Source organism: Coregonus clupeaformis, chromosome 7, assembly GCF_020615455.1.
Source record: "Coregonus clupeaformis isolate EN_2021a chromosome 7, ASM2061545v1, whole genome shotgun sequence".
Classification (NCBI taxonomy): Eukaryota; Metazoa; Chordata; class Actinopteri; order Salmoniformes; family Salmonidae; genus Coregonus; species Coregonus clupeaformis.
In genome coordinates this window covers 74,590,937-74,603,728 of record NC_059198.1, presented here as the reverse complement: position 1 = coordinate 74,603,728, position 12,792 = coordinate 74,590,937, and positions in this window count along the sequence as shown.

Here is a 12,792-nt window from a genome sequence, read left to right as displayed (position 1 = left end):
TGAGTATCAGGTGATGCCGTTTGACTGACCAATGCTCCAGCGGTATTCCAGAGTATGGTGAACACGTCCTGAGAGATATGATCGGTCTCTTTGTGTTTGTTTACCTGGATGACATTCTGATCTTCGAAGGAACCTTCCGACCACGTCCAGCATGTCCGGCAGGTTCTGCAGCGATTGTTGGAGAATCGCCTGTTCGTGAAGGCCGAGAAGTGCGAGTTTCACGCCCACACGCACATCCTTTCTCGGGTACATCATCTCCAGGGGAGAGATTAGGATGGACCAGGAGAAGGTTAGAGCGGTTCTGGAATGGGTCCAGCCCGTACGAGATTGCAGCTCCAGAGATTTTTTGGGGTTTGCGAATTTCTACCGCAGATTCATCCCGGGATTACAGCCGTGTGGCCGCTCCGTTAACTGCCTTGACTTCCAGTATCAGGACCTTCAAGTGGAATCCGGAGGCGGATCGAGCGCTTCTGGATTTGAAGAGGCGATTCACCAACGCACCGATTCTCTCTCAACCGGACACGGCCCGCCAGTTCGTCGTTGAAGTGGACGCGTCTGATGTGGGAGTTAGCGCCATCCTGTCGCAGCGATGCTCCACGGACAGTAAACTCCATCCCGCGCCTACTACTCTGTCGCCTTTCGCCTGCGGGAGAGGAATTACGATGTGGGTAACCGGGAGCTTCTGCGGTGAAACTTGCCTTGGAGGAGTGGCGCCACTGGTTGAGGGGGCGGAGCAACCGTTTGTTGTCTGGACTGACCACAAGAATCTGGCTTACGTGCAATCGGCTAAACGCCTCAACTCCCGGCCAGGCCAGGTGGGCGTTTTTTCGGACGATTCAAGTTTGCCCTGACGATCCGACCTGGATCTAAGAACGGCAAGGCGGACGCCTTGTCCCGGATGTTCTCCAAGACGGAGGAGAGTGGGTCCAAGACCGAGACAATCCTCCCCGGAACTGCGCTCGTGGGAGCAGTTATGTGGAAGATTGAGGAGGAGGTGCTGGCGGCCCTTCGGACTCAGCCCGGTCCCGGTAACGGTCCACCCGGTCGGTTGTTTGTGCCTGAGTCGGTTCGCCCTGCTGTCCTCAAATGGTCCCACGCCAGCAAGATGGCTTGTCACCCTGGCGTGGCTCGGACAATGGCGTTTCTTCGCAGACGTTTTTGGTGGCCTGCCATGGCCGAGGATACTCGGGTTTTGTTGCTGCCTGTCCAGTGTGTGCGTAGAATAAGAGTACCAATCGGCCCAGCTCTGGACTACTTCACCCCCTTCCTATTCCCCGGCGACCATGGTCGCATCTGGCCCTGGACTTCGTCACTGGGTTGCCCGCTTCTGAGGGGAACACGGTCGTTCTGACTATCGTGGACAGATTCAGCAAGTTCGCCCACTTTGTGCCAATTGCCAAGCTTCCCTCTGCCTCGGAGACGTCCGAGATCCTGGTTAGGGAGGTTTTCAGGGTCCACGGTTTGCCCAGTGATATCGTTTCCGACCGTGGCCCCTCAGTTTACCTCTGCTGTCTGGAAGTCCTTCTGTTTGGCCATTGGAGCTACAGTCAGTCTCATATCTGGTTTTCAGCCCCCAATCCAATGGTCAGGCGGAGAGAGCCAACCAGAAGATGGAATCCACGCTGCGCTGTCTGGTCTCGTCCAACCCCACCTCCTGGGTCTCTCAGTTGCCTTGGGTTGAGTATGCCCACAATACTCTTCCTACATCTGCCACTGGGATGTCTCCCTTCCAGTGCCTGTATGGCTACCAACTCCCCTGTTTCCTTCTCAGGAGAAGGAGCCTCAGTGCCTTCTGTTCAGGCCCATTCGCCGTTGCCACCGACCTGGCATCGGGCCAGAAAGGCACTCCTTAGAGTTTCGGACCGATCAGCTCCAGGCGATCGTCGCCGGATCCCCCGCTCCCACCTATACCATCGGAGATAGGGTTTGGTTGGCCACACGGGATCTTCCGTTTACGGACTGAGTCTAGGAAGTTGTTACCGAAGTTCATTGGTCCGTTTGTGGTGGAGAAGGTGATCAATCCAGTGGCAGTTCGACTCAAACTACCGAGGACGCTCAGAGTCCATCCCACCTTTCATGTCTCCTGCCTCAAGCCTGTCTTCCTCAGTCCTCTGTTGCCTCCTCCGCCTCCTCCTCCTCCTCCTCGGATGATCGGAGGTGGTCCTGCCTACACGGTGCGTCGCATCATGGATTCCAGACGGCGGGGCCGGGGTTTCCAGTATCTCGTGGACTGGGAGGGGGTATGGCCCTGAGGAGAGGAGTTGGATTCTGCGGCGACAGGTCCTTGATGCGGACCTCATCAGTGACTTCTACCGCCTCCATCCTGGCGCTCCGGGAGTCCGCCCGGTGGCGTTCGGCCGGAGGGGGGTACTGTAACGATCCCGGCTGTCTGAGTCGGGTCCTGTCTGGTGACTAGTTTTTCCTGTTCGTAATCTCCAGTTTCCCGAGGGTCGGGAACGCTCCGGGGAGCGCTCTTGTTTTCCGCACCTGCATCCCATCAGCAATCTGCACACCTGGTCCTGATCATCACCCTTCTTAGGCTCTGGCCGAACATCCAGTTCCTGCGGATCGTGCATGAACAGTATGTTGTCAGCGTATCAGCCTTGAGTTCTAGCGTTAGTTTTTGTTGTTTTGCACCTTGTTGATTTGCTGTGTACTCACCTCCGTTTTGTTCTGTCTGCAGTCTCTCACCCGGAACCTTCACCCAACCTCTGCCTGATGGTCGGGCGGCTGCCGAGCCATGTCTGGACCTACCACTGCACCCTCAACAACCCATCCACGCCACCCGCTCTGTCCCTGGATTATTCAGCCTCTCTCGGGAGTCAATTAATAAACACTCACCCCTTTTCTCTAAGTACCTTGTCCTGGTCTGCTTCTGGGTTCTGCGTAGTAAACCGTGACACATTGAAGCAGATTATCAGACAAATCAATCATGGCGCTGTCAGACCACTTAAGAGTTCAAATCAAACTTTATTAGTCGCATACACATATTTAGCAGATGTTATTGCGTGGTGTAGTGAAATGTTTGTGGTTTAGTGAAATGCTTGTTAGCATCCCCTGGGTTAAGCATCCTGGTTAAGCAACCCCTGGTGCCTCTAAGTCCAATAGGGTCTGGCTCCAGCAGATACCTTCTCACGCCTCAGACACTGTGAGACATTGAGATAAGATAGGATGTCGAATGATGCCAGAAAAGATTAGTAAGCTACCGCCACCAACAGCAGGGGTGGTGAAATTACATTTAGAATTAGAAGCTAGGTACTAGCTAATGTGTACTAGCTAGCTAGTGTGTACTAAATAGTGTGTACTAGATAGCTAGTGTGTACTAGTTAGCTAGTGTTGTACTAGCTAGCTACTGTGTACTAGCTAGTGTGTGCTATCTAGCTAGCTAGTGTGTACTAGCTAGTGTGTACTAGCCAGCTGCACAAGCAACAGTGGTTAACATAACACACTGGACCAGTATAGATTTTAAACTGCAAAAAAGTGTTTACTGATATCCCTTAAATGCACTTCAAGTAGAGTGATATCTGGATAAACAGCAGCTAATAAAGTAAGATGACTAGTGTAATTCTCTGTTGGTCCTGCTTACAGGCTGTAGCAGGCTGAGTGTTTCTCCGGAGGATATAGTGTATCAGACCATATCTCCCCAGGCTCTGTGTCCACCTCATTAGGAGTAACATCAGATTCATAGCAGGTGTTACTCTACATTCCCATTCCTCAACGATTACTGTCACATCGGGAACGCTGTTCTGTTATTCCATATTTCCCGCTCAGCGGTCCGGGTAATCCCTCTCCTCCGGCTGGCCAGCCGCTCCAAGGCGACTTCCTTCCCTTCCCTTCCCGGCTGCTCCCCTCCCAGCTGCTTGCCAGCCGGCCCAGCCCACACTATTAATAGAACAACAATGACTGACCAACGACCCGGCCCTGGCCAGCGCCAGCCGAGAGACAGAGTCTGAGAACATACAGTATCACAACAACAACTACCAAAATGGACAGAAAATATCACCACGACAACTAGACTAGGGCCGCTAAAATCCATGCCACATGATACAGTATAAAAGCTTGATAAGTCCTTACACGGTATACAGTGCATTCGTAAAGCATTCAGACCCCCTGACTTTTTCCACATTTTGTTACGTTACAGCCTTATTCAATGATTATAATTTTTTTTAAGATCCTCATCAATCTACATACAATACCCCATAATGACAAAGGAAAAACCGTTTTTAGAAATAGTAGCTTTAGACCCTTTGCTATGAGACTCCGAAATTGAGCTCACGTGCATCCTGTTTCCATTGATCATCCTTGAGATCTTTCTACAACTTGATTGGAGTACACCTGTGGTAAATTAAATTAATTTGACATAATTTGGAAAGGCACACACCTGTCTATATAAGGTCCCACAGTTGACAGTGCATGTCAGAATAAAAACCAAGCCATGAGGTCAAAGGAATTGTCCGTAGAGCTCAGAGACAGGATTGTGTCGAGGCACAGATCTGGGGAAGGGTACCAAAAAATGTCTGCAGCATTGAAGGCCGCCAGGCCAAACTGAGTAATTGGGGAAGAAGGGCCTTGGTCAGGGAGGTGACCTAGAACCTGATGGTCACTCTGACAGAGCTCCAGAGTTATTCTGTGGAGATTGGAGAACCTTCCTGAAGGACAACCATCTCTGCAGCACTCCACCAATCAGGCCTTTATGGTAGAGTGGCCAGACGGAAGCCACTCTTCAGTAAAAGGCACATGACAGCCCCTCATGGAGTTTGCCAAGGCACCTAAAAGGACTCTCAGGCCATGAGAAACAAGATTCTCTGGTATGATGAAACTGAGATTGAACTCTTTGGCCTGAATGCCAAGCGTCACATCTGGAGGAAACCTGGCACCATCCCTACAGTGGAGCATGGTTGTGGCAGCATCATGCTGTGGGGATGTTTTTCAGCGGCAGGGACTGGGAGACTAGTCGGGATCGAGGGAAAGATGAACGGAACAAAGTACAGAGAGATCCTTGATGAAAACCTGCTCCAGAGCACTCAGGACCTCAGAATGGGGTGAAGGTTCACCTTCCAACAGGACAACAACCCTAAGCACACAGCCAAGACAACGCAGGAGTGGCTTTGGGACAAGTCTCTGAATGTCCTTGAGTGGCCCAGCCAGAGCCTGGACTTGAACCCGATCTAACATCTCTGAGAGTCCTAAATAGCTGATTAGCGATGCTCCCATCCAACCTGACAGAGCTTGAGAGGATCTGCAGAGAAGAATGGGAGAAACTCCCCAAATACAGGTGTGCCAAGCTTGTAGTGTCATACTGAAGAAGATTTGAGGCTGTAATCGCTGCCAAAGGTGCTTCAACAAAGTACTGAGTAAAGGGTCTAAATTTCTATGTAAATGTGATATTTCAGTGTTTTATTTGTAATACATTTGCTAACATTTCTAAAAACCTGTTTTTGCTTTGTCATTATGGGGTATTGTGTGTAGATCGATAAAAAATAATTATATTTAATCAATTTTAGAATAAGGCTGTAACGTAACAAAATGTGGAACAAGTCAAGGGGTCTTAATACTTTTCGAATGCACTGTATGTACAGTCAGGGAATCAGCCTCTAGTTGTAGGCACTAGGCAGAAGACACTGTAATGATGCAGGCTTGATAAAATGTGGGGACAAGACTGCTAAAGTAGTTAACTACTACCTTCTCCTCTCCTCAGTCCTCACTGCACTGTGTTGTGACTCCACACTCCAAATTATAAATAAATGTCACATTTATACAGCTGGCCCTGCAAGTAGGGAGCAGTCTTGAATCACACAGAGCTCCCCAGAACCACACACCAGAGAGAGAGAGAGCAACATTAATCAGAGAACTGCAGACTTGAGACAGCATGGAGAAACACAAAGTAGACCAGAGAGAGAGACAGAGACAGAAAGCTGGGCTAGATTTTCCACTAGCAGTTTAGTGTTTCACTGCTCCTGTTTTGTCCCACTACGAGAACTGAGAGTTGATAAACACATGTAACAGACCATTTGTGCACTTTCAGTCTTTTTCTCCCTCTTTTATCATTCTTTCTTTTCTTACAGAGGGGCCAGTCTGTTCATTCAGTGAGGGCTCTCTCTCTCCCGCTCTACTCTGACAGACGAGGGTAGCTCTGTTCTCTCTGGCACGTGAAACACTTCCCTCCACACCTCCCTCTCTCTCTCCTTCCCTCCCTACTACTCCCACTCCACAATGCCAGCATTCCCTCAGAAACCTCATCAAACTCCGGAGCGAAAAACTACCCCCGTTTTACCTTCTTTTCCTCCCTTGCTCCTTCCCTCTCTCACAGAGAAACATAAGCAGTAAAGAAAGGGTAAAAGCAGTGAGGTTCTTACCTCAGACAAGCTCCCGCTAGGAAAACACAGGGAATATCATCCTCAACGCTCTGGACGGAAAGCAAACAGCAACAAGTAGTAACAACGAACGACTTCCCCTCCTTTCTCCCTCTCTTGCTCTGTTTCTCCCTCTGCTCCGTTCTGCAGTAGTAGGCTGCAGTAGCTGCAGGGGTCTGAGGGAGCGTGTGTGTGTCACCGTGTGAGAGAGAATGTGTGTGTGTGTGAGAGCGTGTGTGTGTGTAGCACGGTGGACTCCAGTAAGGGCATTGACTCTGAGTGCTGAGTTCAGGTCCTCCCCCTTCTCAGGCTCACAGCAAAGAAAACAGCCACTAGAACAGAGGGGGAGAAGATCTCTCTCTCTCACATTCTCTCTTTCTTTCTTTCTTTCTTTCTTTCTTTCTTTCTTTCTTTCTTTCTTTCTTTCTTTCTTTCTTTCTTCTTTCTTTCTTTCTTTCTTTCTATCTATCTTTCTTTCTTTGTTATTTCTCTCTCTCATTCTCTCTCTCTAATTTCTCTCTTTCTTTCTTTCTCTCTTTCTCTCTTTCTTTCTTTCTTTCTTTCTTTCTTTCTTTCTTTCTTTCTTTTCTTTCTTTCTTTCTTTCTTTCTTTCTTTCTTTCTTTCTTTCCTTTCTCTCTCTTGTTTTCCACTTTCAATCCATGGAACTAACTGCTTTTGTCACTCTCTTTCTCTCCTTCTTCCTCAAACACACTGTCAACCTCTCCCTCACACACACACACTTTCCCCCTGCGTGCGTGAGTGTGTATAGAGGGAATGGAGTTGTGCTCCAGCGCCCCGGGCTCAAAGGGGGCGGGACCTAGACCTCAGAGAGCAGAATTCCTTCCTGAGAATAGTCCAATCAGAGTAAGAGTTGTGGTTGACCAGAACAGAACCGAGCTGAGGCCAGGACTCTCTCTCCACCAAACTACAGCTACAAGAGTTTTACTACTCTCAGTCTCACATATACTGGGTTTTCCACTGATAATACTGTATGCAACAATGCTACAATATTCCATATAACTCTACATAAAGAGCCAACACTGTAAGTTGGCTCTGTTCTATACTTGGAGATGATGTGGAACTTAAATCTGTGTAACTGGAAACCTCTCACTACTCTAAATGAAAACAACCACAAGATCAGTTTGAAAGGTACTTTGAAACCCAACCTCATGCATCCACGAAAATAAGCTCCTGCACACAAACGAACAAATCTACCGAAGCTGTGACAAAAATACTTAGCTATGCCTTTGAACTAGGAGGCAGGGGGTTGTCACCAGAACTGTGAGAGTTTCGCTATCTAGCTGTCTCTCTCCCTCCATCCCTCCCTCCCTCCCTGATCAATCCTCTCAGGTTTCTGCTGCTGTTCTAGCCCAGGAGGAAGAGAAGCGACAGAATACCTCTTCCACCTCATCCACGTCCACCCCTCCCAAGGCCTACCAACAGGGCTACCACCTCCTCACTCAGACCCCCACCACAAAACCTATACCAGATCATCCCTTCACCATGACCCCCTATAACTTTACCACAGGACTAAAACCTACCCACTCACCAGACATACCGGTAAATCCTCTTTCCTAAACCCTTCAAACAGGAATACAACCCTTCTAACATGACTACAACCTCTCCCCCTAAGCTCTTCTGACTCACTGTGGGGAGAGGGGGGAGGATAGACAAACACACACACAGAGAGAGAGAGAGAGAGAGAGAGAGAGAGAGAGAGAGAGAGAGAGAGAGAGAGAGAGAGAGAGAGAGAGAGAGAGAGAGAGAGAGAGAGAGAGAGAGAGAGAGAGAGAGAGAGAGAGAGAGAGAGAGAGAGAGAGAGAGAGAGAGAGAGAGAGAGAGAGAGAGAGAGAGAGAGAGAGAGAGAGAGAGAGAGAGACATTGGTATGTGGGCTATAGAGTTACACAGAACACAAAGAGAGAGAGGCTGTGAATTCTCACCTCATATAGATAACTCTCTCTGACACACCTTTCCCTTTATCTCTCCCTCTATTTATCCTTCTCCTCTGTCACTAACCATTCTCTCCCTCCCACCTTCTCTATCCCTCTGTTTGTTTTTTCTGTGCCAGTGTGTCTAACTTAGTGTGTGTGCGTACATGTGTTACTAAGCATTTGTGTGGTGTCTGTGTTTGTGACCAAACATGTCTGTCAGCAGACTGAAAGGTGTACAGTATCTATCTATCAGACTAGATGTCTTCCTGTAAGTCCTTGAGGCTGCTACATGTGTCCTCACCTTCCCCTGAGACCGGACAGAAACCCAACAGGAAAGGAGGAAGTGAAAGAGAGAAAAGAGGAGAGGAGAGAGAAAGAGATGAAATGGGAAGAGAGATATAAGTAGAGTATGAGCGACAGAGAAAGGAAGAAATAAACGGAGGTAGAGATGAGAATAGATGATGAGAGAGAAACAGAGAGGAATGGAGAGCGAAAAAGAGGGCTAGATAGAGAGAGGGACTGAAAGGAGTGCAGCAGGCAGAGCGGGAGAGATGAAGAGCGACAGTGTGGAGGTGGAGACACCCACTCTGCTCCGGAACTTTTCCCTGCAGCTCAAACAACACAAACACACACAAACACACGCACACACCCCTTTGGAAATGCACAGTACAGAGAGACAGGCAACTTTCCACACAAACAGGCAAAACATGGGAACATCACCACTCCACATGGAACAAGACAGAACTGAATAGCAGAGCAACTTCAGACTTCACTGTGTGTGTGAGAGAGAGCATCTGTGTGTGGAACTGTGGATCAGATGGTGCTCTACATGTAAGTGTCACGGTTTCGGCCGAGGCTGCTCCTCTTCCTTGTTCGGGCGGACTTCGGCGGTCGTCGTCTCCGGAGTACTAGCTGCCACCGTTCTATGTTTCTTGTTTCGTTGGTTTTGTCTGTGCATAACACCTGTCCCTTGTTTGTGTCTTGATTGTTCTCCTATTTAGTTTCTTGGTTTGGGGCAGGTGTTATGCGTGATTGTTTATGTCAGACTGCCTCTGTATCGTGTCTAGTTTCTCTCGTTGTTGGCTTGTGCCCGAGAGTTCGGACTGCGTGCGCTCGTTGTTATTTGCGCACTGTGTTTGGTGCGTAATTGTTTTGCGCCACCCGGTTGGGTTGGTTATATTATTGTTACGTGCTTGGTTACGTTACTAAAGACGTTGAAGTCATCCTGGTGCCTGCGCTTGATTCCGACACTCATCCACACACACACCTGTCTGACAGAATCACGCATCAAGATGGAATCAGCAGGAGCGACCGCGCCACCAGCTGATTTGGCGGAACGTCTCGAGGTCAGGAGGACCGGATGAACCAGGTCTGCCACGCTCTGAATAGGGTGATGACCACGCTGCACCGTTGGGAGACCAGCGGGGTTCCCAAACCTCCACACACCGACCCAGATCCAGCGGTCAGCCCTCCAGTGTCCTCTTCGAACCCAGTGGGATTCGGCTCCCGCTCCCGAGGGCGTACGACGCTCCACCGCCGGGTGTCAAGGGTTCCTGCTGCAGGTGGAGCTCACCTCGCCACCGTCCACCCGGCGCCCTCGGGACACGAGAGCGTCTCAGCCCTCATCTCCTGTCTCACCGGCAAGGCGTTGGAGTGGGCCAACGCCGAGTGGAGGAGAATGGACGCCGCAACGACAACTACGCGGAGTTCTCCCGCCGCTTCCGGGTGGCATTCGACCATCCACCAGAAGGGAAGGCGGCGGGGGAACGTCTGTTCTACCTCCGACAGGGGATGAGGAGCGCCCAGGACTTTGCATTAGAGTTCCGGACCCTAGCGGCTGATGCAGGGTGGAATGAGCGGGCCCTGACTGACCATTTCCGCTGCAGCCTCCGAGAGGACGTCCAGCGAGAGTTGGCGTGCAGGGACACGTCGTTGACTTTCACCAACTGCGTCGACATGGCCATCCGGCTGGATACCTGCTCGCCACCCGTGGGCGTCCCGGAGGGGTTCGCCCATTCCACTTCCAACGCTCCGAGCCGAGTCCTATGGAGGCTCGGGGTGCTGGCGCTAGGGAACGGAGGAGGAGGCCCACGGGGACCCGACCCTTGCACCAACTGTGGTCGTGGAGGGCACACTGCGGCTAGGGTGCTGGGCGGGTCCTCCAGAGAGGAGATGGCAGGACAGGCATTGGGGGGTCACCCCAGGTGAGTAGGCGCCCTGCTTACCCAGAGCTTTCTGTCGTGCACCCTAACCTTGCCTGTTTGTTTCCACAGGTTGCACCTCGTTCCCAGCATAAGGCGCTGGTAGATTCAGGCGCAGCTGGGAATTTTATAGATCGCCAGTTCTGTTTAGAGTTAGGATTCCCCTCATCCCAGTGGATAAGCCTTTCCCCGTCCATGCCCTAGATGCCGTCCGTTAGGGTCTGGTTTGATTAGGGAAGTCACAGCACCACTTCAGATGATGGCGCAGGAGGGTCATGAGGAGAGAATTCAGCTTTATTTGATTGACTCTCCTGCGTATCCGGTGGTGTTGGGTCTTCCCTGGTTGATAACTCATGACCCTATTATTGGGTGGCGAGAGAAAGCTCTTAAAGGGTGGTCTGCTCAATGTGAGGGGCGATGTCTGGGTGTTTCCATAGGGGCGACCTCGGTGGAGAGTCCGAATCTAATGCCAGCATTGCAGATTCCCCCAGTATGAGGATTTGGCACTGGCGTTCAGTAAGACTAGGGCTGCTCAGCTGCCGCCTCATAGACGGGGGATTGTGCGATAGATCTCCAGTCAGGCGCAGCTCTCCCGCGGAGCCATGTTATCCCTTGTCTCAAGAGGAGAAAAGATCTATGGAGACATACATCTCTGAGTCTCTTAGACAGGGGATACATACGGTCCTCCGTTTCACCCGTTTCCTCAAGTTTCTTTTTTGTGAAGAAGAAGGATGGAGGTCTGCGGCCGTGTATTGATTCCGCGGTCTCAATCAGATCACAGTGAAGTACAGCTATCCACTTCCTCTGATTGCGACTATGACGGAGTCACTGCACGGTGCGCAGTTCTTTACAAAATTGGATCTTAGGAGCGCATACAACTTGGTGCGCATACGTAAGGGCGATGAATGGAAGACAGCGTTTAGCACGACTTCTGGGCACTACGAGTATCTAGTCATGCCATATGGGTTGATGAATGCTCCCTCAGTCTTCCAATCCTTCGTTGATGAGATTTTCCGGGACATGCAGGGACAGGGGAGTGGTTGTGTACATCGACGACATTCTGGTGTATAGCCCTACCGTGCGAGCATGTAGCCCTGGTGCGCGAGTATTGAGGGAGGCTGTTGGAGCATGACCTATATGTCAAGGCAGAGAAATGTCTGTTTTTCAGAAGTCGGTCTCCTTTCTGGGTTACCAGTTGTCTGCAGTCAGGGGTGAAGATGGAGGCAGACCGGGTCTCGGCTCGTGCGTAATTGGCAGACCCCAACCACTGTGAAGGAGGTGCAACGGTTCTTGGTTTTGCGAATTACTACCGGAGGTTTATCCGGGGTTTTGGACAGGTGGCAGCTCCCATCACGTCTCTGTTAAAGGGGGGTCCGGTGCGCTGCGGTGGTAGCTGAGGCGGACAGGGCATTTGGGAGACTGAAGGACCTGTTTACCTCGGCGCCGGTGTTGGCGTATCCGGAACCCTCCTTACCGTTCCAAGTAGAGGTGGACGCGACAGAGGCCGGGATAGGGGCCGTTCTTTCCCAGCGGTCTGGCACTCCACCTAAACTCCGCCCCTGTGCGTTCTACTCAAAGAAGCCTCAGTCCGTGCGGAGCGGAATTATGACGTAGGAGACAGGGAGCTGTTAGCCGTAGTAACAGGCCCCTAAAGGTGTGGCGGCATTGGCTCCGAGGGGGCTCAACACCCTTTCCTACTCAAACTGACCATCGTAACCTGGGTACATCCGGGCAGCTAGGAGACTGAATCCCGCCAGGCTCGTTGGGCTATGTTCCTGGCCCGGTTTGTGTTCAAGATCACATACATCCCTGGGTCCCAGAACGGGAAGGCAGATGCTCTGTCCCGGCGGTATGACGCAGGGGAGAGGTCAGTTGAGTCCACGCCCATACTACCGGAGTCTTGTCTGGTTGCTCCGGTGGTGTGGGAGGTTGATGTTGAGATCGAGCGAAGGCGACGCACCGACCCGAGTCCTCTCAGTGTCCTGTGGGTCGGACGTACGTTCCGCGTCGAGATACGCGATCGCCTCATTTGTTGGGCTCATACGTCCCCCTCCTCTGGCCATCCGGTATCGGCCGGACAGTGCACTGCCTTAGCACGTAAGTACTGGTGGCCAACGTTAGCTAGGGATGTGAGGATTTATGTCTCCTCCCGTTCGGTGTGTGGCGCCCAGTGTAAGGCACCCAGACATTTGCCCAGGGGTAAGTTACAACCCCTGCCTATTCCACAGCGACCTGGTCCCACCTCTCGGTGGATTTTGTTACCGACCTTCCACCCTCACAGGGGAATACGGCCATCCTGGTCGTT